This window comes from Mustela lutreola, chromosome 14 (assembly GCF_030435805.1).
Source record: "Mustela lutreola isolate mMusLut2 chromosome 14, mMusLut2.pri, whole genome shotgun sequence".
Lineage (NCBI taxonomy): Eukaryota > Metazoa > Chordata > Mammalia > Carnivora > Mustelidae > Mustela > Mustela lutreola.
Genome location: NC_081303.1, coordinates 6,723,481 through 6,745,930, shown reverse-complemented (window position 1 = coordinate 6,745,930; position 22,450 = coordinate 6,723,481). Strand labels below are relative to the sequence as shown.

At 38.7% G+C, this 22,450-nt stretch overlaps 1 protein-coding gene and 1 pseudogene across 6 annotated transcripts in view; both read left to right on the top strand.

Annotated features, from left to right (window-relative positions):
* The window catches only part of RGS7 (regulator of G protein signaling 7), a 501,886-nt gene that overhangs the window by 334,726 nt on the left and 144,710 nt on the right, over positions 1 to 22,450 (top strand). The gene's annotated exons all lie outside the window — the stretch shown is intronic.
* LOC131815183 (small ribosomal subunit protein uS8-like) lies at positions 5,220 to 5,616 on the top strand (annotated as a pseudogene).

Below are 22,450 nucleotides of genomic sequence, written 5' to 3'. Positions count from 1 at the left end.
ATTGGTATCTCTGGAACTATCCAGAATCACTCCCTTCTGCTGCGTTCGTGAAGACCTGGGCATCGAGACCCCCAGTGTGTATCGTGTGTACCGCGTAGAATTCTGATTAACTGCATTTCCTAGAAGGCACGCACATGGGCTGTGATTTTGTTTTTCTAGAAATAATTGCTCTTTTAACTTAATCCAGTGTTTTCAGAGTGGATCCTCCAGACCTCACCAGTGCTTTGATCCTATGGAAGCTCCTCGGAAAGCAGGAGGGACAGATTTTCAGACTCTTGAGGGTGACTTGGCTGTTTCAGCAAACCTGACATTTTGATTTTCTTTTTCCTCTGCTGGGGACACTTTGATTTTTTTCCTCCGCTGGGGTTCATGCATGAAAACATCTGTGGTCTGGATAGTTGTGGGCCTCTCTGTGAGCAATGATGGACACACGCTTGTTTATTTTCCTTCTGAGAGTTTCACCGCTGAAGCCTCAGCCTTCACTCAGCGATCTGCCATGTTTTCCTCTGTTATTTCCGCAGGGGCCGCCTAAGACCTGCTTGGTATGTTGTTCAACAGACTTTTTTCGTGGGGGTAGATGTCAGATGTCACCTGTAGTACCTTATAATGAACCCGCTTTTCTTAAAACCATTTTGAATTATTAAAAAAATACCATTATAAACCTACTGTAGCTAATCTGGGAAACATAAGGAGGAGAATAAAAAGCATTCTTAAAAAGCACTCAGATAGCCACAGCTCAAATTCTAGCGTACCTTTCCAGACTTCTTTGAAGGAGTGAGCTCTCATGACTTTGTTATTGGAGCTAATCCCCTCAGTGTCTGCCACCACCCCCCATATCGGATCATGTTCCTGGGCCACTCATGAACCAGGGTCTCATGTCCCCCCACCCCCCCCCCATCTATTTGCGGTGCCACGTCCTTGCCAGAGCCTCCTTTGCCCTTTAGAGATTGCTGTGTTCCAGAACAATGGCTCTCTGATACCTTCACTCTGATCCCGACGAAGGACACCACTCCCACCTGGATGCTAGGAAGCCCGTACCTCTTCGTGGACTTCCACTTCTATCTTCCAGACTAATTTCTCACAAGGTATTTTTGAGCTTCACAGTTAGTAGAAGGAAAATACATCACAGAGAGTAACTGTTACCCTTTCTCAGTCCAGATCTGTCTGTACGGCCTTTAGAAACTCTTTTCTGTTGCCCTCCTGACATCTAGGGACAGTGGCCAACATCCCCAACGCTGAAAATCTTACAGGCATATTCAGGCCCAGAGTCTGGACTTAATTGATTCCTAGGGTACGTTTTCCTTCATCCCACTGTTGGCCACAGTTTCTGAATTCTCATGTCTGACCCCAGGGTTGACCTCTCCCCACGGCATCTGAGGACGGACCTCTTCTAAGGATATGTTTGAGGACTGACCTATTTCAAGGATGTGTTAACATAACACCAGCCCCGCTGACAAGAGGCATGAACTGTCCCTCCATTGTCACATGATGATCTGATTTCAGGACATCTTTCAAGGTCCGAGGCACATAGTCACTAGAATGTGAGTTTTGTGAGTACAAGGTCTTCATTTTGTCTTTGCCCTGTCTCTGGCATTGATAGTGTGCCTGGCACATATTAGGCATTTAAATATTATTGAATTGAATATGTTTAACAAAGAGAATAGTAATATATTAAATAAGTTGTCTTTATCTTTTATCTTTCATATCTCAATGTTCATGGTTCACACTCTAGTTGGAGGTTTACCTCGAAGTGAGAAGCCGTAGGTTCCCATGACCCTCCGTGACAAGCTGTTAGTTATAGAGTAGAAAGTGAAACTTCCCAGGGTTATCAATCCATAGTTTTCAAGTAATCTATTTTTCTCTAAAGTCAAGAATAGATGTTATCCCACCACGGCTCTAAGGTTCTGAAACAACCTAAAGAGATTGCTTTTATTCCATGGGGAAAAATGAGTTTTATGAGCAAATAGTAGCTCCTATTAGAAACACAACATGATTTATTTGGCTGAAATATTATAGCACACTGAAAAACCCAAGCAAAGGCATAGCAAGGATAATAGAGCCTCATAAAAATCACAAAAAAGACAAATTTATTATTTGAACATTTATCTGTAGCCTGGAATGATTTCTATTACGTGAAATAAGTGCTTTAGGTTATGCTTTGATTTTTTTTTTCCCCCTGAGAATTTTTCAATAAATGAAAAGCCATTGGAAAGCATCCGGATACCCTACAGATACCCTATCTTTTCTAACATGATTCAAGGTTGGACCCCTTGCTTCCAGCTTAGAAAAGTAGCTGTTGTTGAGATTTCTTTCCCTATAGTGTAGGGAGAGAAAGTAGGTCGGCTTTTCTGGCAGGACACATCTGTGTTGGCCAATAGCAGGAGGTGAGATGAAGGTGTTGGGTGGTTGGGTGTGTGAAGCCCTGAATAGCTCTTCTGAGATCTGTCTGCTCAGTCTGGTGAGCAGTGATCAGTCATCAAGGAAGGAGACTGTCTTGTCCCTCTACAAACAGATAAATTTCTATTGCCTTGCCTTTGTATAAATGTGAACCCTAAATTTTATTAATGTTTTCCAGCTCCCCAGTGGGCCCCCAAATCTGATAAAAGCCCTAACTTACTAACATATGGACAATGGTAGCCTGGTAAGCTTTTGGTCACTGATGCAGCACCATAAATAGAAAGAAATTATCGAAAGTGTAAAAGACTTTTTCATCCCGTGCCTTACCTTACCTTTAGCCATACCCCAACTGTTGCATCCCAGCCTTTACAAGAGAAATTAGAGCAAAGAGTTGGATATGAGTGTCTCGCAGCTGGGAGCCCCCTCCTCCTTGGCATTGCGGGAAGGAGGAACTCCTGCAGCTCCTTCTCCTGCCTCTGCCCATGGTCCACCTGCCTGCAGATTTTGTCCAAAGTTCACGCATATTACCTATTCCTTCACTGAAGCAAATCCTGGGGATATAGCTTGCAGGCGCCGCCATTAACAGCAATGTCCACAACAGCCAAACTATGGAAAGACCCTAGATGTCCATCCACAGATGAATGGATAAGGAAGATGTGAGATTCATATATACATATATGAATATAGATAGATATAAAATGGAATATATATATAGGATATATATATACATATATATATATAATGGAATACACACACAAACACACACACACACATAAATGGAATACTCTGTAGCCATCAAAAGAAATGAAATCTTGCCATTTCCAACAATGTGGATGGAACTAGAGGGTATTATGCTAAGCAAAATAAGTCAGTCAGAGAAAGACAATTATCATATGATCTCTCTGATATGAGGAATTTGAGAGGTAGGACTGGGGGTTGTGGTGGGTAGGGAAGGAAAAACTGAAACAAGATGGGACCGGGGAAGGAGACAAACCATAAGACACTCTTAATCTCAGGAAACAAACTGAGGGTGAGAGGGATAGGAATAAGGTGGCTGGTGATGGACAGTGGGGAGGGTCTGTGCTATGGTGAGTGCTGTGTATTGTGTAAGATTGATGATTCACAGACCTGTACCCCTGGGGCACGTAATACATTATAGGTCAATAAAACTTAATTAATTAATTAATTAAAAGTTAAATAAGGCTATGTGGTTGGGAATACCTCTGTAACTAGTAATGGAGACATTTGAACAAACAACCCATTTTAAGCGCACCATCTTGCAGGAAAAGATACAATCAAACTGATACAAATTGATAGGGATGCAGACCGTTGAAACACAAAGAATGGGGTGAAGTGTAGCGATGGCTTAGATTATACCATACACACGATGCAAAAATCTCCCATCATCTTACACAGACCTCTATGAAATCCTGTATTCTGTGAGTAATGAGGACCATGGAAGCCCAGGCTTCTCCCTGGGATGTGATGCTTAATAAAACAGTAACCAGAGGCAGCAGATTGGTGGATAGGATCATTTAATAGGATCCATTTAATCATTACATACACACGAAATGTGCTTGCCCCTGCCTTGGAGGTGCTGCGATGATCAGTACACCCGTACTGCCGCTCGCACAGGCAAGACAGACATCTGAGGGATCATTATACCAACAGCGAAACAGCCGGTGCTTCAATTCACGGATGCTCCAGTTTTTTCTAAGCTTGTCCTTCCGCTACTCCACTGACAGGGTCTAATCCCTGGTCAATCTCAATGTGTTCCTGTCTCTACCTGAGACCGTGCACATGATCTGGAAAAGTTACTCAATGCTGTAGATTACTGCCCCAGTTTCCAGCTCCACTCAGGCTTTTAGGTCTCCTGGCAGCCGTGTTTTCCTACTCACAGCTCCTACTCGGTGGGAGTGAGTCATTCTCTGTCATCCTTAGCAGCATCCTCAGGAGACCGTAACTTCTTAGAGAAAATATAAATCAGAGAGGAAATCTGCCAACCTTCTGACTCTTTGTGCCTCACACAAAACATGCCGGTGTCTACACTACACATTCTTGCCTCCTTTCCCGTCTGGGTTTGGGCTGCTTGAGCTTATTATCCCGACCTCTCATACCACCTCAGGGGGCTTGTCCCATCCTTCCCAGTTCTCTCGTCTGTCCCGACCACTCCCTTCTTCCATCACAAAACACTCCTGAATTGATGTGTCCATCCTAGGCACTCTCCTCTCTTAGTTTTACAAACTGCATTGTGCTTTCGGTCTCTAATCCCTCTCTAATTCCTCTCAATTCACTGGAATCTCGCTTGTGTGCTCCACTTGTAATTTGAACTTTTATTCAGTCTAGCTGGTGATACTCTTTTTGTTGCTAAATTCAGTGATCATTTCTCATCCCTTAATCTGACCTCCTTCCTGTAACCATTTTTTGCTAGTTCTTCTCTTCCGTTACTTCATCCTCTGGTTTGCACTAAAACTTTCTCACCTTCCAACTTCGTGTTCTTGATAGATTTCTCTACTTCCCTCTTCACGCTCAGGGTTTCTGAGACCCCATCATGGTCTTTCTCATTTATTGGCTCCCTTCAGGCCATGTGCTTCTTTATTTTACTCACTACTGCTGTGAATGCACATCTACCATTCCTTCTGTGTTCCTTGCTCTATAGATCCAACTATCTTGTTGAGATTTTTCACTTGCATTCTTAACAGGCATTTTATTTATTCAACAAATCAAAAATTGACCTCTTCGGTTTATCCCCAAATCTGTATAGACTCCTCCTCCTCAATATCCCTCCACTGCTCTCTCTACCCTTTTCCCCTGATGCCATGATGGTGCACATGAATGTCCTGGCAGATGCTCTCAAGATCAGTGACAATGCCAAAAAGAGAGGCCAATGCCAGGTTCTTCCTAGGCTATGCTCCAAGGTCATTGTGCAGTTTCTAACTGTGATGATGAAGCGTGGTTACTACCTCAGTGAATTTGAAATCCATGATGACCGTAGAGCTGGGAAGGTTGTTGTGAACCTCACCGGCAGATTATACAAGTGCGGAGCGATCAGCCCCAGATTTGAGGTACAACTCAAAGATCTAGAAAAATGGCAGAGCAGTCTGGTCCGATCTTGCTAGTTTGGGTTCATTGGACTAACAACCTTACCTGGCATCATGGAGCATTAAAAAGCAAAGACAGAAGCACACTGGAGGGAAAATCCTAGGACTCTTTTCCTAGGGATACAATACATTTGTGCGAGTAAAATGCCTCAATGAGAAAAAAAAGTAATAAAGACCCCTGTACCTTATTCCAACCACAGTCTCATGTCCCTGGGAACAACCACAATCATCTAACTCATAGACTTCTTTCTCCCACACCCATACATTCATTTCACTGTGTCTAAAATGACCTTTCTACAACTTCATCTGAGCACGTCTCTTTGGAGATTTCATAACTCTAACAGAACCCCCATTGCCCATAGGATAAAGTCCAAACTATTTCGCTTGAATGTGAAACTCATTTCCATGTAGCTGTGTTCACCATTGAGTCTGCTCAACTCAGCACTTCCTGCCCCACAGTGTGTCTCTCAGCCACTGGATTGCTGGCGGCTTGTTAAATGACACTATCCTCTTGGTCCCAAGCATTTCCATGTGCTGTTTTTTTGGCTTGCAGCCTCCTCTTTGCTTCATAGCTCCTGCCTCTTATTTAGGGTTTAAGTTAGAGGTCAACTCGTTCAGAGGACTTTCCTGGCCTCCCAACATTGGATTGGGTGTCTTTGTAATGTGTTTCCAGAACGCTGCCCGTATACCTCATTGGAATTCTTATTACATGGTGTAGTTGAGTGCCCATTGATTTGCCTATTTTGCCTATTAAACAGACTTCACTCTTCTTAAAGAAAGGGCTGCTACCTTTCTTTGGTACTTTTCCCCAAGTGCTGAGTCAACTAGTGAATGAGCTATACAATTGGAAATCAGAGCTTTGACGTTAGATGAGCTTGCCAAAGAGGAAAGCATATAGGAAGAGTAAAGGCAAGTGGGAGCCATAGCAAAGACAGATATCACGAGACCTCTTCACCGTAGAGTTCGGGGGGGCGATGGCAGAGAAGAGCTCAGGAGCTAGTGGGACAGGCAGTGAAGTAGATGGAGTGTGGAGGCATGAAACAGAGGGTTTTAGGGAGAGAGGTTCATCAGTGGCTTGTTAAAGAGAGAAGACTGAGAGCGAGGGGAAATTGTAGCACTTTTGTAGTAGGAAGTCACTGGCAACCTTTCTGAGAGAGCAGAATTGGTAAAGCTTTATGTTCAGAAGACAGAGCGCAGGGAGCTAATGACTTTACTCCATATTGTCGTCATAAGGAACACTTTAAATTTAAAGTTAGCGGGAGCATGCCAGGAGGTAGCACAGCTCCTGTCAGATTCCTGGTCCGTGTCTGCTACGTTTGAGCACCTCAGTTGTTTGAACAGCAGGTTTCATTCAAAGTAAGTGAAAATAAAAGTGAGCTTAATAACAGCAAAAAGAAAATACTGCACTCTTTAAATTAGAATTATGATTTCTGCGGAGAAGAGATGGCACTCCTCTGACTGTTTACCAAGGTGCATCTCTATTGGCTTTTTTAAAATTACATTTTCAATTTTAATTCCAGTGTAGTTAAACATCCAGTGTTATGTTAGTTTCAGGAGTACAATATAGTGACTCAACAATTTGATACATTACTTGGTGCTCATCATGATGAGTGTACTCTTTTTTTAAAATTTATTAGGATGTAATATATTATTTATTTCAAGGGTATGGGTCTGTGATTCATCAGTCTTACACAATTCACAGCACTCACCATAGCACATACCCTCCCCAATGTCCATCACCCAATCGCACTATCCTTCCCAGCAACCCTCAGTTTGTTTCATGAGATTAAGAGTCTCCTGTGGTTTCTCTCCCTCTCTGGTTTTTTTTTCCCCCTCCCTGTTTATTTTCCCCTCCCTTTCCCTATGATTCTCTGTCTTGTTTCTCAAATTCCTCATATCAGTGAGATTGTATGATAATTGACTTTCTCTGATTGACTTATTTCATTTGGCATAATACCCTCTATTTCCATCCACATCATTCCAGATGGCAAGATTTCTTTTTTTGATGGATATATATATACCCATCAAAAATGGATATATTGAAAATATATATTCAAATATACACACACACACACACACAACATCTTCTTTATTTATTCATATGTTGATGGACAACTAGACTCTTACCATAGTTTGGCTATTGTGGACATTGCTGCTATAAACATTTGGTGCACGTGCCCCTTCGGATCACTACAGTTGTATCTTTAGGGTAAATACCCAGTAGTGCGGTTGCTGGGACACAGGGTAGCTCGATTTTCAACTTTTTGAGGAACCTCTATAATGTTTTCCAGAGTGGTTGCACCAGCTTGCATTCCCACCAACAGTGTAGGAGGGCTCCCCTTTCTTGATGACTGTGCTCTTTAATCCCCATTACTATTTCACCCATCCTCTAGCAGTGTGTTCTCGATAGTTCACAGTCTGTTTCTTGGTTTCTCTCCCTCTCTTTTTCCATTTTCTTTTTTTTTTAAATTTCTTTCCAGTGTAACAGAATTCATTGTTTATGCACCACACCCAGTGCTCCATGCAATATGTGCCATCCTTAATACCCACCACCTAGCTCCCCCGACCTCCCACCCCCCACCCCTTCAAAACCCTCAGATTGTTTTTCAGAGTCCATAGTCTCTCATGGTTCACCTCCACTTCCAATTTCCCTCAACTCCCTTCTCCTCTCCATCACCCCTTGTCCTCCATGTTACTTGTTATGCTCCACAAATAAGTGAAACCATATGATAATTGACTCTCTCTGCTTGACTTATTTCACTCAGCATAATCTCTTCCAGTCCCATCCATGTTGATACAAAAGTTGGGTATTCATCCTTTCTGATGGAGGCATAATACTCCATAGTGTATATGAACCACATCTTCCTTATCCATTCATCCGTTAAAGAGCATCTTGGTTCTTTCCACAGTATGGCGACCGTGGCCATTGCTGCTATAAACATTGGGGTACAGATGGCCCTTCTTTTCACTACATCTGTATCTTTGGGATAAATACCCAGTAGTGCAATTGCAGGGTCATAGGGAAGCTCTATTTTTAATTTCTTGAGGAATCTCCACACTGTTCTCCAAAGTGGCTGCACCAACTTGCATTCCCATCAACAGTGGAAGAGGGTTCCCCTTTCTCCACATCCTCTCCAACACACATTGTTTCCTGTCTTGCTAATTTTGGCCATTCTAACTGGTGTAAGGTGGTATCTCAATGTGGTTTTAATTTCAATCTCCCTGATGGCTAGTGATGATGAACATTTTTTCACGTGTCTGATAGCCATTTGTATGCCTTCATTGGAGAAGTATCTGTTCATGCCTTCTGCCCATTTTTTGACATGATTATTTGTTGTGTGTTGAGTTTGAGAAGTTCTTTATAGATCCTGGATATCAACCTTTTGTTTATACTGTCATTTGCAAATATCTTCTCCCATTCCTTGGGTTGCTCTTTGTTTCTTTGACTGTTTCCTTTGCTGTGCAAAACCTTTTGATCTTGATGAAATCCCAAAAGTTCATTTTCGCTTTTGTTTCCTTTGCCTTTGGAGACATATTTTGAAAGAAGTTGCTGTGGCTGATATCAAAGAGGTTACTGCCTATGTTCTCCTCTAGGATTCTGATGGATTCTTGTCTCATGTTGAGGTCTTTTATCCATTTTGAGTTTATCTTTGTGTAAGGTGTAGGAGAATGGTCGAGTTTCATTCTTCTACATATAGCTGTCCAGTTTTCCCAGCACCATTTATTGAAGAGACTGTCTTTTTTCCACTGTATATTTTTTCCTGCTTTGTTGAAGATTATTTGACCATAGAATTGTGGGTCCATATCTCATTTGTTTTGTTTCTTAAATTCCACTTACAAGTGAAATCATAATGTATTTGTTTTTCCCTGACAGACTTATTTCACTTAGCATTATACCCTCTAGTTCCATCCATGTTGATGTAATGGCAAGATTTCATTCTTTTTCATGGCTGAATTACACACACACACACACACACACACACACACCCCACCTCTTCTTTATGCATTCCTGTATTGATTGGACACTTGGGTTGCTTCCATATCTTGGCTACTGTAAACAATGCTGCTATAAACATGAGTTCATGAATTTAAATTAGTGTTTTCATATGTGGGGATTAAATACCCAATAGTGTGATTGCTGGATTGTACGGTAGTTCTATATTTAACTTTTTGAGGAAACCCCATACTGTTTCCACAGTGGCTGCACCAGTTTGTAAGACAGTTCGGTTTTTTGCATATCCTCACCACCACTTGTTTGTTGTCGTTGATTTTAGCCATTCTGACTGTTGTGAGGTGGTATCTCATTAATAAGAGTAAATTTCTAAAGAGCCCACTTAGAGCTAAAATGAGCTCTTGATTTATAATAGATTCTTTTGATATAAGGCAGATAGAATGATGATGTTCATTACTACGTCCAACCTGGTACCCACATACTGATGCTGTTGTTGTATTATCTGAAGAAAGGAGGAGGTCACAGAGAAGATTAAAAAGGGAAACAAATATTACCATGAAGCTTTTATTTCTCTAATACTGTATGTTTCCCTGCCACTGCATACTTGTTAACTTAAGGTGATAATTTAGTATCATTGATACAAGTATTGTTTTTTTTTTAGCAACTTTGTTCCATTCTTAGGAAAGTTGGCTTCATTTATATGCCTTAATTTACAAATTTTTACTACTTCCACCATTTTAATCAATAAAAATTAACTTCAAATAGTTCTGTTATTAATTATTTAAATACAAATTTCTGGAAAAAATAAATAAAAATGTCGGGAGGCAACCATTTGTTATTCATAGCTTTTGTCTCTTCAAACTTTAATACTCAAATTTGAATTCTGAACATGCTAAAGAATTAATAGGATTAAAATGGATTCTACCATTCCACATGTCTTTATTTCATAACTGCACTTCACAGACCATTCCAGTCAGACATTTTTGCAACTAGACTAAATTTTTACTAACATTTTTTTTCCATGTGAATAAAATATATTTGCATTATTTAACATAGTTAAGTCTGAAGCTGAGTTGCTTTTATAAAGTTTTCACATTCAGAATTTGTTGGCAATGCAGCATTGCTTCCTGTGGGCATAATTAAGGGACTGGGCCCATGTATGTCATTGGTGGAGGAATGGGTAAGGTTGCCGGTTCCAGGAGTCTCACCTCAAATACCATTAGTCTCTTGAGTTTTTTACTTCATTTTTTAAAAAATTGGGGTCATGGGGCAAGCACCAAGTTCTATTGTAGGTCACCTGGGTGGCTCACTTGGTTAAGCATCTGCCTTCGTCTCAAGTCATGATCTCCAGGTCCTGGGATAGAACCCACATTGGGCTCCCTGCTCAGCGGGGAGTCTGCTTCTCTCTCTGCCTCTGCCTGCCCCGCCCCACTCACGCTCTCTCTCAAATGAATAAATTAAAATCTTAAAAAAAAAAAAAAAGAATAAAAACATAAAAGTTGGGGTCAAAGATTTCTGGAAGAAAAATAAATTGAGGGGTGGCTGGGTGGCTCAGTCAGTTAAGTGTCTGCCTTCAGCTCAGGTCATGATCTCAGGGTCCTGGGATCCTTGCTCAGTGCGGAGTCTGCTTATCCCTCTCCCTCTGCCCACTTGGTCTCTCTCAGTCTCACTCTCTCTCTCTCAAATAAGTAAATGAAATAATAAAAAATAAATAAATTGAGTTTTAGCCATTTTCTACTCTAAATGTATATAAACATGTACTTGGATGTAAAATATAGACTGGTAGTTTGAAATAATTTTTGTGCTCACACTAGCTGTTAATTAAAAACAGAGAAAGTGATATTTGAAGTTTCTGTGTCCTCTGTTGTTTTTGAAATTTAATACATTCTCAAGGTTTCTAAGCATTGTGATTTTTAAATATACAATAACAAATTTAAAATTCTTTTATACAAATTACATATTTTCTTCTTATTTATTCTTAGAGCAACTACTAGATGTGTGGCTTCAATCAAGATATGGACTCTTAATTTAGTCTTTTAAAAGTAATATATTAGCCTCTGAAATGCAAACTTTAATCATACCTATTATCAGAGCAAAGTGGCCATTTATTATAAATATCAAAGAAAAAGGGGCGCCTGGGTGGCTCAGTGGGTTAAAGCCTCTGCCTTCAGCTCAGGTGATGATCTCAGGTCCTGAGATCAAGCCGCACATCAGGCTCTCTGCTCAGCAGGGTGCTGCTTCCCGCCCCCCTCTTCCTGCCTCTCTGCCTGCTTGTGATCTCTCTCTCTCTTTGTCAAATAAAATCCTTTGTAAAAAATTAAATCAAAGAAATACTCAAAAATAAATATTTTTAAAGTTAAATTCACTTTCCCTTACTTTATTTCCAGTACAAATGATACATTCCACATGTGGCAGGTGTAAAATGTATGGCCAGGGAAACAAAAGGAGTATAAGCAGAGAATCTATCCTTCAGGATCTTTATGAAATAATAGGAAAGACTAATACCAGAACACAATTAATCACAAGAAAAGATACCAGACATTGAGAGCTCCTTGGAAGGAAAGCCCACTCATGGGGGAGTTAGAGAAGCCTTCATAAGGGAAGGCTCTATTTGAGTGGACCTTGGGAATTGCATAGAATTTTACCTGATGAGGGTAAGCAAGGAGGCTTTTCTAGATGTAATAAATACTAGAGTAAAAAGCACAGAAGAGAGAACCAGCCTGCTCCAGGTTATCTAGTTTAACTGCAAGAATGAGTGAACTTAGTGTAAAGGAAGGGCTTGGGCAGGACGCGATCATTGTAGAGGAGGGAAGAGACTTGTCCCGAGGACGTCATTAAGGAATCAGCTGGGTGATGGGCAGAAGTTGGAACCTTTGAATAGATTTAAGTTGGAAAGTAACAAAATAATAGCCACATTTGTTGGTTTCTTCTATGTAACAAATACTGTGTTAAATAAATTTAACGGCATTATCTTTGATCCTTAGAACAAATACGAGGTTTGAGTTTGTTCTTTAGAAGATCAAAGGACAATATTATAGAACTTAGATTAGAAGACAGCCAAGCTAGAAGCCCTTTGGGGAGGTGACCGATGTGTCTTTCATCTCTCTTGTTCTATTGCCTTTATTCAGAGTTCTTGAAAACAATTTAAACTCTCCCACATCACTGAATAAAATTCCATGGATTGCTGCCTGTCCCCGTCCCCTTGTTATTGATGCCTTGCATTGGTACAATATATTTGTCACAACTAATGAAGCAATATTGACACATGATTAACTGAAGTCTACACTTTTTTCAGATTTTCTTTCCTTTTTAACTAATACCCTTCTTGTGTCTCAGAATCCCATCCAAGTTATCATATTACATTTAGTTGTCATATCTTGGTAACCATCTCTAGACTGTGAGAGTGTCTCAAACTCTCCTGCTTTTTATGACCTTGACAGTTTTAAGTAATGGTCAGACATTTTACAACTGTTCCTGAATTGATGTTTTGTGTTTTGTTTGTTTGTTTGTTTGTTTTGTTTTGGATGGTTGGACCAGGATTTTAGGTTTGGAGGAGGAAAACCAGAGATAAAAATGTCATTTTCATCATATCTGGCAATAATTAATCTATTTAACATCTCTATTATTTAGCCTTTTCTAGAATGTCATATAAATGGAGTCATGCAGTCTATTACCTTTTTAGACTGGATTCTTCCAGTTAGTAATATGCATTTAAGGGTACACATAATGATGGACAGGTGCTAAAGGGACACTGAAAGAGTTCCCAGTGGCCAGATATGGAACATTTTTGCAACAAAATAAATTAAATAGCATTGGATTATATCTTGAAGTACAAAAAACTACACCCATATGCTGATATAAATGAATGATTGAATAAATAAGGGATATAAAAAAGCATCCCCTGCCAAGAAATTCCAAATAATTTATGTTTTTTACCCTGAATAAGGTGAAACATGACTCCTTACTCTTTAAGTTTGGGCTACATTTACTAACTTCTTTCCAAAGAACGGTATGAAGTGGTGGGGGGGGCACTTTATAATTAGCTTTATCATCAGAGATAAAGTCTAGGTTCAGTGGATTTCTTTTTACACAACAACTGGTTATGTAAAACAATGTTGGGGGGAAGCTATCTTTTTTTCTATTAAATACTCTTTGTACCTTTGTCAAGATCAATTGCTGATATTTATGTGGGTCTGTTTCTGGGCTCTGTATTCTGTTCTGGTCATCTATTTGTCTGTTCTTTTACCAGTACTGTACTAACTTTATTCCTATGTAGCTTTAAAGTAAATCTTGAAGTCCTGCAGTGTGAACCTTCCAACTTTGTTGTTCTTTAGTATTATGTTGGTTATTATGGGTCTTTTGCCTTTCCATATGAACTCTAGAATCATTCTTTTTTTATTATTTAAGTTCAGTTAGCTAGTATGTACTACATTCTGTCTGTATCTACAAAATTGGTTGCTGGGATTTTGACTGGCATTGCAATGAATCTGAAGATTAAATTGAAACAAAGTGGCACCTTAAAAATAGTGAGCATTCCAGTCCACAAACATGAACTATGTCTCTATTTGAAAATTTTATCTGATTTATTTTGTCAGTGTTTTTCATTTTTTTCCCCACACAGACCTGTATATATTTTGTTAGGTTTGAAACTAAGGGAAAGAAAAGATGAATTGATTCTCTAAGTAAGTAGATCTGGGCTGTGCCTCTGAGCCTGTCTCTTCAGATTTTCAGGTGGAGGTTTGTCCTGCAACCTTAATTGTTAGAATGTTAGGAAAAGTTGATTTTCAGCTTGTTTAGCTTTTCCTTGTTGTAAGGATAGGAGTGATATCCCCTAAGCTCTTTATCATGTCTCAACTGAAACCAGAAGTCATTGTTTGCTTTTTAAAGCATAATTATTTTACTGCATTGTGAGTTTTGAAGATAGAAACAGAGAGATGTTATATTAACTTTTGTATCCGTGGAACGACACCAAGCAGAAAATGAATAACTGTATATTAGATAGTAAGATGGATGGATGGATGGATGGATGGATGGACGGATGGTTGGGGAAATGAAGTCTCATGGAGTAAACTGCTAAAGCCTTGGATGAATCAGTAATAGAGAAAAATTTAAATGAAATTAAGAGACTATAATTTAATCATATAAGCTAACTGTAGGGAACAAATAAAAAATGAAGATTTAGAAAGGAAAGCATTTTCAGGAGAATTGGAGAGAATTGAAGGACATCACTCTTTCCACAAGTCTAATCCCCTTCATAACCTAGTCTAACCCAGCCTTTCTCAAAGCTTCACTGGTAACTCTGGAGATACATTTCTTTCACTCACACTAGGTATAGTAAAACTGTTTATTTAGCTAAAATCAATACATAGTAGAACTCAAATTAATTCAAATTAGAGCAAGACACCATTTACTCCAGCAAATGAAGAATGAAGAAATAAATCCTAATGCCAAATGGTTCACAGGTTTACAGGGATACCAGTACATTTATAACCTCCTGGTGAGAATTTAAATTGTAGACATTTTTAGAAATTAAGTTTGTAGCATATGGCAGTGCTTTAAAAATATCCGTAACTTTTGACTTCATTATAATATTTCTAAAAATTTGTTCTATGAAATAATGCAGGATTCATGTGTCCATTTTTCTTCTACTTTTTAGTTGATTGTAATATTACAGAAAATTAAAATATTACAGAAAACCAAAAAAGTAAATAAACAAATGAAAAACAACTGAAAAAAAAAGTTCCAACTCACATGGAGCTTACATGTTCATTGGAAAAGATTAATAATAAATAGATAAGTGTGTCATATGATAAGTGGTGAGGAGTACTATGAAGAGAAGACAAAGTAGTAAAAGCATTTGTAGGGAGGGAATTCTATTTTACGCTGACTGAAGGAACGACTTGGGATGTTTGGCTTTCTGGAGGAAGAGTGCGGCATTCCAGGCAGAGAAAACAGGAAACGCCAAGCCTCATGGCAGGCACATGCCCCATATGTTTGAGGTATAGCAAGGAGGTCTGGATGCTAGAGCTGGATGTGTGAGGGTGTAGATAATAGAAGAGGAAGACAGAGAAGTAACTGGTGGCCATATCATAGGATTTTCTAAGGCCACATCAAGGAATTTGAACTCTATTCCAAGAAATATGCAACTTATTGGAAGATGTTAAGAATGACATGATCCGATTTACATTTTTATTGACAAATAATGGACAATGCAGTATTGTATTAGTTTCGGGGGCATAACAGCATGATTCAGGATTTATATACATTAGAAAATGCTCACCACAGTAAGTCAAGTTACCATCTGTCACCAAACACCACATGTATTACAGTATTATTGACTGTATTCTCTATGGTATACTATATCTCTGTATTGTATTCATTTTATAACTGGAAGATTGAACTTTTTTTAAAATTATTTTTATTAACACATAGTGTATTATTTGCCCCAAGGGAAGAAGTCTGTGGATCATCAGGCTTAACATTTCATAGCACTGACCATAGCACATACCCTTCCCAAGGTCCATAACCCAGTCAACCTCTCCATACCTTCCTTTACCTTCCAGAAACCCTCAGTTTGTTTTTTGAGATTAACAGTCCCTTATGGTTTGTCTCCCTCCAAATCCCATCTTGTTTCATTTTTTCCCTCCCTATCCCCCAAACGCCCTGCACTGCTCACAAATTCCTCATATCAGAGAGATCATATGATGATTGTCTTTCTCTGATTGACTTATTTCGCTCAGCATAATACCCTCTAGTTCCATCCACGTTGTTGCAAATGGCAAGATTTCATTTCTTTTGATGACTGCATAGTATTCCATTGTGTATATATATATATATATATATATATACACACACACACACACACACACACAGGTTCATGTGCCCCTTCAGATATATATATCTATATAGATATATATATATATATCACTTCTTCTTTGTCCATTCATCTGTTGATGGACATCTAGGCTCTTTCCATGGTTTGGCCATTGTGGACATTGATACTATAAACATTTGGGTGCACGTGCCCCTTCAGATCACTACATTTGTATCTTTAGGGCAAATACCCAGTGCTGCGATTGCTGGGTTATAGGGTAGCTTTCAGCCTTTTAAGGAACCTCCATGCTGTTTTCCAGAGTGGCTCCACCAGCATGCATACCCACCAACAGTGGAGGAGGAGTCTGCTTTTTCTTGATTGGATTATTTGTTCTTTGGGTGTTGAGTTTGAGAAGTTCTTTATAGATTTTGGATACTAGCCCTTTATCTGTTATGTCATTTGAAAATATCTTCTCTCCTTCTGTTTGTTGTCTTTTGGTTTTACTGACTGTTTTCTTTGCTGTGCAAAAGCTTTTTATTTTGATGAAGTCCCAATAGTTCATTTTTTAAATTATTTTTTAAAATTTTTTATAAACATATAATGTATTATTAGCCCCAGGGGTACAGGTATGTGAATCACCAGGTTTACACACTTCACAGCACTCACCATAGCACATACCCTTCCCAATGTCCATAACCCCACCACCCTCTCCCTACACCCCTCCCCCCTGGCAACCCTTAGTTTGTTTTGTGACATTAAAAGTCTCTTTGGGTTTGTCTCCCTCCCTATCCCATCTTGTTTCATTTATTCTTTTCCTACCCCCCTAACCCTCCCATTGCATCTCCACTTCCTCAGATCAGGGAGAGCATATGATAGTTGTCTTTCTCCAATTGACTTTTCACTAAGCATGATACCCTCTAGTTCCAACCACATCATAGCAAATGGCATGATTTCATTTCTTTTGATGGCTGCATAGTATATATATATATATATATATATATATATATATATATATATATATATATATCTATATATCCCACATCTTCTTTATGCATTCATCTGTTGATGGACATCTAGGTTCTTTCCATAGGTTGGATATTGTGGACATTGCTGCTATAAACATTCGGGTTCATATGCCCCTTCAGATCAGTACATTTGTATCTTTAGGGTAAATACCCTGTAGTGCAATTGCTGGGTCGTAACGTAGCTCTATTTTCAACTTTTTGAGGAACCTCCATGCTGTTTTCCAGAGTGGTTGTACCAGCTTGCATTACCACCACCAGTATAGGAGGGTTCCCCTTTCTCTGCTTCCTCGCCATCATCTGTCATTTCCTGACTTGTTAGTTTTAGCCATTCTGACTGGTGTGAGGTAGCATCTCATTGTGGTTTTGATTTGTATTTCCCTGATGCCGAGTGATGTGGAGCACTTTTTCATGTGTCTGTTGGCCATCTGGATGTCTTCTTTGCAGAAATGTCTGTTCATGTCCTCCGCCCATTTCTTGATTGGATTATTTGCTCTTTGGGTGTTGAGTTTGCTAAGCTCTTTACAGATTTTGGATACTAGCCCTTTATCTGATATATTGTTTGCAAATATCTTCTCCCATTCTGTCATTTGTCTTTTGGTTTTGTTAACTCCTTCCTTTGCTATGCAAAAGCTTTGGATCTTGATGAGGTCCCAATAGTTCATTTTTGCCCTTGCTTCCCTTGCCTTTGGTGTTGTTCCTAGGAAGAAGTTGCTTTGACTGATGTTGAAGAGGTTGCTGCCTGTGTTTGCCTCAAGGATTTTGATGGATTCCTTTCGCACATTGAGGTCCTTCATCCATTTTGAGTCTATTTTCGTGTGTAGTGTAAGGAAATGGTCCAATTTCATTTTTCTGCATGTGGCTGTCCAATTTTCCCAACATCATTTGTTGAAGAGGCTGTCTTTTTTCCATTGGACATTTTTTCCTTCTTTGTTGAATATTAGTTGACCATAGAGTTGAGAGTCTATTTCTGGGCTCTCTATTCTGCTCCATTGATCTATGTGTCTGTTTTTGTGCCAATACCATACTGTCTTGATGATGACAGCTTCAATAGAGCTTGAAGTCTGCAATTGTGATGCCACCAACTTTGGCTTTCTTTTTTAACATTCCTTGGCAACGACGTCTTTTCTGGTTTCATATAAATTTTAGGATTATTTGTTCCATTTCTTTGAAGAAAATAGATGGTATTTAATAAGGATTGCATTAAATGTGTAGATTGCTTTAGGTAGCATAGACATTTTCACAATATTTGTTCTTCCAATTCAGGAGCATTGAACATTTTTTCATTTCTTTGTGTCTTCCTTATTTTCTTTCATGAATACTTTATAGTTTCCTGAGTATAGATTCTTTGCCTCTTTGGTTAGGTTTATTCCTAGGTATCTTATGGTTTGGGGTGCAATTGTAAATGGGATTGACTCCTTAATTACTCTTTCTTCTGTCTTGTTGTTGGTGTAAAGAAATGCAACTGATTTCTGTGCATTGATTTTATATCCTGATATGTGACTGAATTCCTGTACAAGTTCTAGCAGATTTGGAGTGGAGTCTTTTGGGTTTTGCACATATAGTATCATATCATCTGCAAAGAGTGATAGTTTGACTTCTTCTTTGCCAATGTGGATGCCTTTAATTTTTTTTTGTTGTCTGATTGCTGAGGCTAGGACTTCTAGTACTATGTTGAATAGCAGTAGTAATAATGGGCATCCCTGCCGTGTTCCTGATCTTAGAGGAAAAACTCTCAGTTTTTCTCCATTGAGAATGATATTTGTGGTGGTTTTTCATAGACGGCTTTGATAATATTGAGGTATGTGCCCTCTATGCCTAAACTTTGAAGAGTTTTGATCAGGAAGGGATGCTGTACTTTGTCAAATGCTTTTTCAGCATCTATTGAGAGTATCATATGGTTCTTGTTCTTTCTTTTATTAATGTATTTTATCACATTGATTGATTTGCAGATGTTGAACTAACCTTGCAGCCCTGGAATAAATCCCACTTGGTCGTGGGGAATAATCCTTTTTATGTACTGTTGGATCCTATTGGCCAGTATTTTGGTGAGAATTTTCGCATCTGTGTTCTTTAAGGGTATTGGTCTATAATTCTCTTTTTTGATGGGATCCTTGTCTGGTATTGGGATCAAGGTGATGCTGGCCTCATAAAATGAGTTTGGAAGTTTTCCTTCCATTTCTATTTTTTGGAACATTTTCAGGAATTAGTTCTTCTTTAAATGTTTGGGAGAATTCCCCTGGGAAGCCGTCTGGCCCTGGGCTTTTGTTTGTTTAGAGATTTTTGATGACTGTTTCAATCTTCTTACTGGTTATAGGTCTGTTCAGGCTTTCTATTTCTTCCTGGTTCAGTTTTGTCAGTTCATATATCTCTAGGAATGCATCTATTTCTTTCAAATGGTCAAATTTGTTGGCATGGAATTGCTTATAATATGTTCTTATAATTGTTTGTATTTCTTTGGTGTTGGTTGTGATCTCTTCTATTTCATTCATGATTTTATTTATTTGGGTCCTTTCTCTTTTCTTTTTGATATGTGTGGCCAGGGGTTTATCAATCTTATTAATTCTTTCAAAGAACCAGCTCTTAGTTTCATTGATTTGTTCTACTGTTCTTTTGGTTTCTATTTCATTGATTTCTGCTCTGATCTTTATAATTTTTCTTCTCCTGCTGGGTTTAGGCTTTCTTTGTTGTTCTTTCTCCAGCTCCTTTAAGTGTAGGGTTAGGTTGTATATTTGAGACCTTTCTTGTTTCTTGAGAAAAGCTTGTATCACTATATATTTTCCTCTCAGGACTGCCTTTGCTGTGTCCCACAGATTTTGCACAATTGTGTTTTCATTATCATTTGCTTCAATGAATTTTTTCAATTCTTCTTTCATTTCCTGGTTGACCCATTCATTCTTTAGAAGGATGCTGTTTAGTCTCCATGTATTTGAGTTCTTTCCAAATTTCCTCTTGTGATTGAGTTCTAGCTTCAGAGCATTGTGGTCTGAAAATATGCAGGGAATGATCCTAATCTTTTGATACCGGTTGAGACCTGATTTATGACCCCGAATGTGATCTATTCTGGAGAATGTTCCACGTGCACTAGAGAAGAATGTGTATTCTCTTGCTTTGGGATGGAATATTCTGAATATATCTGTGATGTCCTCTCGTTCAGTGTGTCATTTAAGGCCTTTATTTCCTTGTGGGTATTTTGCTTGGATGATCTGTCCATTTCAGTGAGGGGAGTGTTAAAGTCCCCTACTATTATTGTATTATTGTCGATGTATTTCTTTGATTTTGTTATTAATTGGTTTACATAGTTGGCTGCTCCCATGTTAGGGGCATAGATATTTAAAATTGTTAGATCTTCTTGTTGGGCAGATCCTTTGAGTATGATATAGTACCCTTCCTCATCTCTTATTATAGTCTTTGGCTTAAAATCTAATTGGTCTGATCTAAGGATTGCCACTCCAGCTTTCTTCTGATGTCCATTAGCATGGTAAATTGTTTTCCACCCCCTTACTTTAAATCCGGAGGTGCCTTTGGGTCTAAAATGAGTTTCTTATAGGCAGCATATTGATGGGTTTTGTTTTTTTAACCATTCTGAAACCCTGTGTCTTTTGACTGGGGGCATTTACACTCAGGGTAACTGTTGAGAGATAAATTTAGTGTCATTTATTGCCTGGAAGGTGACTGTTACTGTATATTGTCTCTTTTCCTTTCTGATTACTACTTTTAGGCTCTCTCTTTGCTTAGAGGACCCTTTCAATATTTCCTGTAGAGCTGGTTTGGTGTCTGCAAATTTTTTCAGTTTTTGTTTGTCCTGAAAGCTTTTTAACTCTCCTTCTATTTTCAATGATAGCCTAGCTGAATATAGTATTCTTGGCTGCCTGTTTTTCTCATTTAGTGCTCTGAATATATCATGCCAATTCTTTCTGGCCTGCCAGGTCTCTGTGGATAAGTCTGCTGCCAATCTAATATTTTTACCATTGTATGTTACAGACTTCTTGTCCTGGGCTGCTTTCAGGATTTTTTTCTTTGTTGCTAAGACTTGTACATTTTACTATTAGATGATGGGGTGTGGACCTATTCTTATAGATTTTGAGGGGAGTTCTCTGTACCTCCTGGGTTTTAATACTTGTTTCCTTTGCCATATTAGGGAAACTCTCTACAATAATTCTCTCCAATATACCATCTGTTCCCCTCTCTCTTTCTTTTTCTTCTGGAATTCAAATTATTTTAATGTTGTTTCATCTTATGGTATCACTTACCTCTCGAATTCTCCCCTTGTGGTCCAGTAGTTGTTTTTCTCTCTTTCTCAGCTTCTTTATTCTCTGTCATTTGGTCTTCTATATCACTAATCCTTTCTTTTGTCTCATTTATCCTATCAGTAAGAGCCTCCATTTTTTATTGCACCTCATTAATAGCTTTTTAAATTTCAACTTGGTTAGATTTTAGTTCTTTTATTTCTCCAGAAGGGGCTTTTATTTCTCTGGACAGGTTTTCTCTAATATTTTCCATGCCTTTTTCGAGCCCGGCTAGAACCTTGAGAATCATCATTCTGAACTCTAGATCTGACATATTACCAATGTCTGTATTGATTAGGTCCCTAGACTTCGGTACTGTCTCTTGTTCTTTTTCTTTTTTTTTTTTTTTTGTGGTGAGTTTTTTTGCATTGTCATTTTGTCCAGATAAGAATATATGAAGGAGCAATTGAAATACTAAAATGGGGGGCACCGGGGTGGCTCAGTGGGTTAAAGCCTCTGCCTTCAGCTCCGGTCATGATCCCAAGGTCCTAGGATCGAGCCCCACATCGGGCTGTCTGCTCAGCAGGGAGCCTGCTTCCTCCTCTCTCTCTCTCTCTGCCTGCCTCTCAGCCTACTTGTGATCTCTATCTGTCAAATAAATAAATAAAATCTTTTAAAAAAAAAAAGAAAAAAAAAGAAATACTAAAAGGGTGGCAAAGACCCCAGGAAAATGTGCTTTAACCAAATCAGAAGAGACCCCAAACCATGGGGGGGAGAAAGGGGATAAAAATAAGTTCAGGAATAAAATTTAAAAAAGAAAACAAATAAAGAAAAAATATTAAAAAGGAGATTATAATATATATATATAATCTCCTTTTTAATATTTTTTATATTTTATATATATATAATATATTATATATATATATATATATACT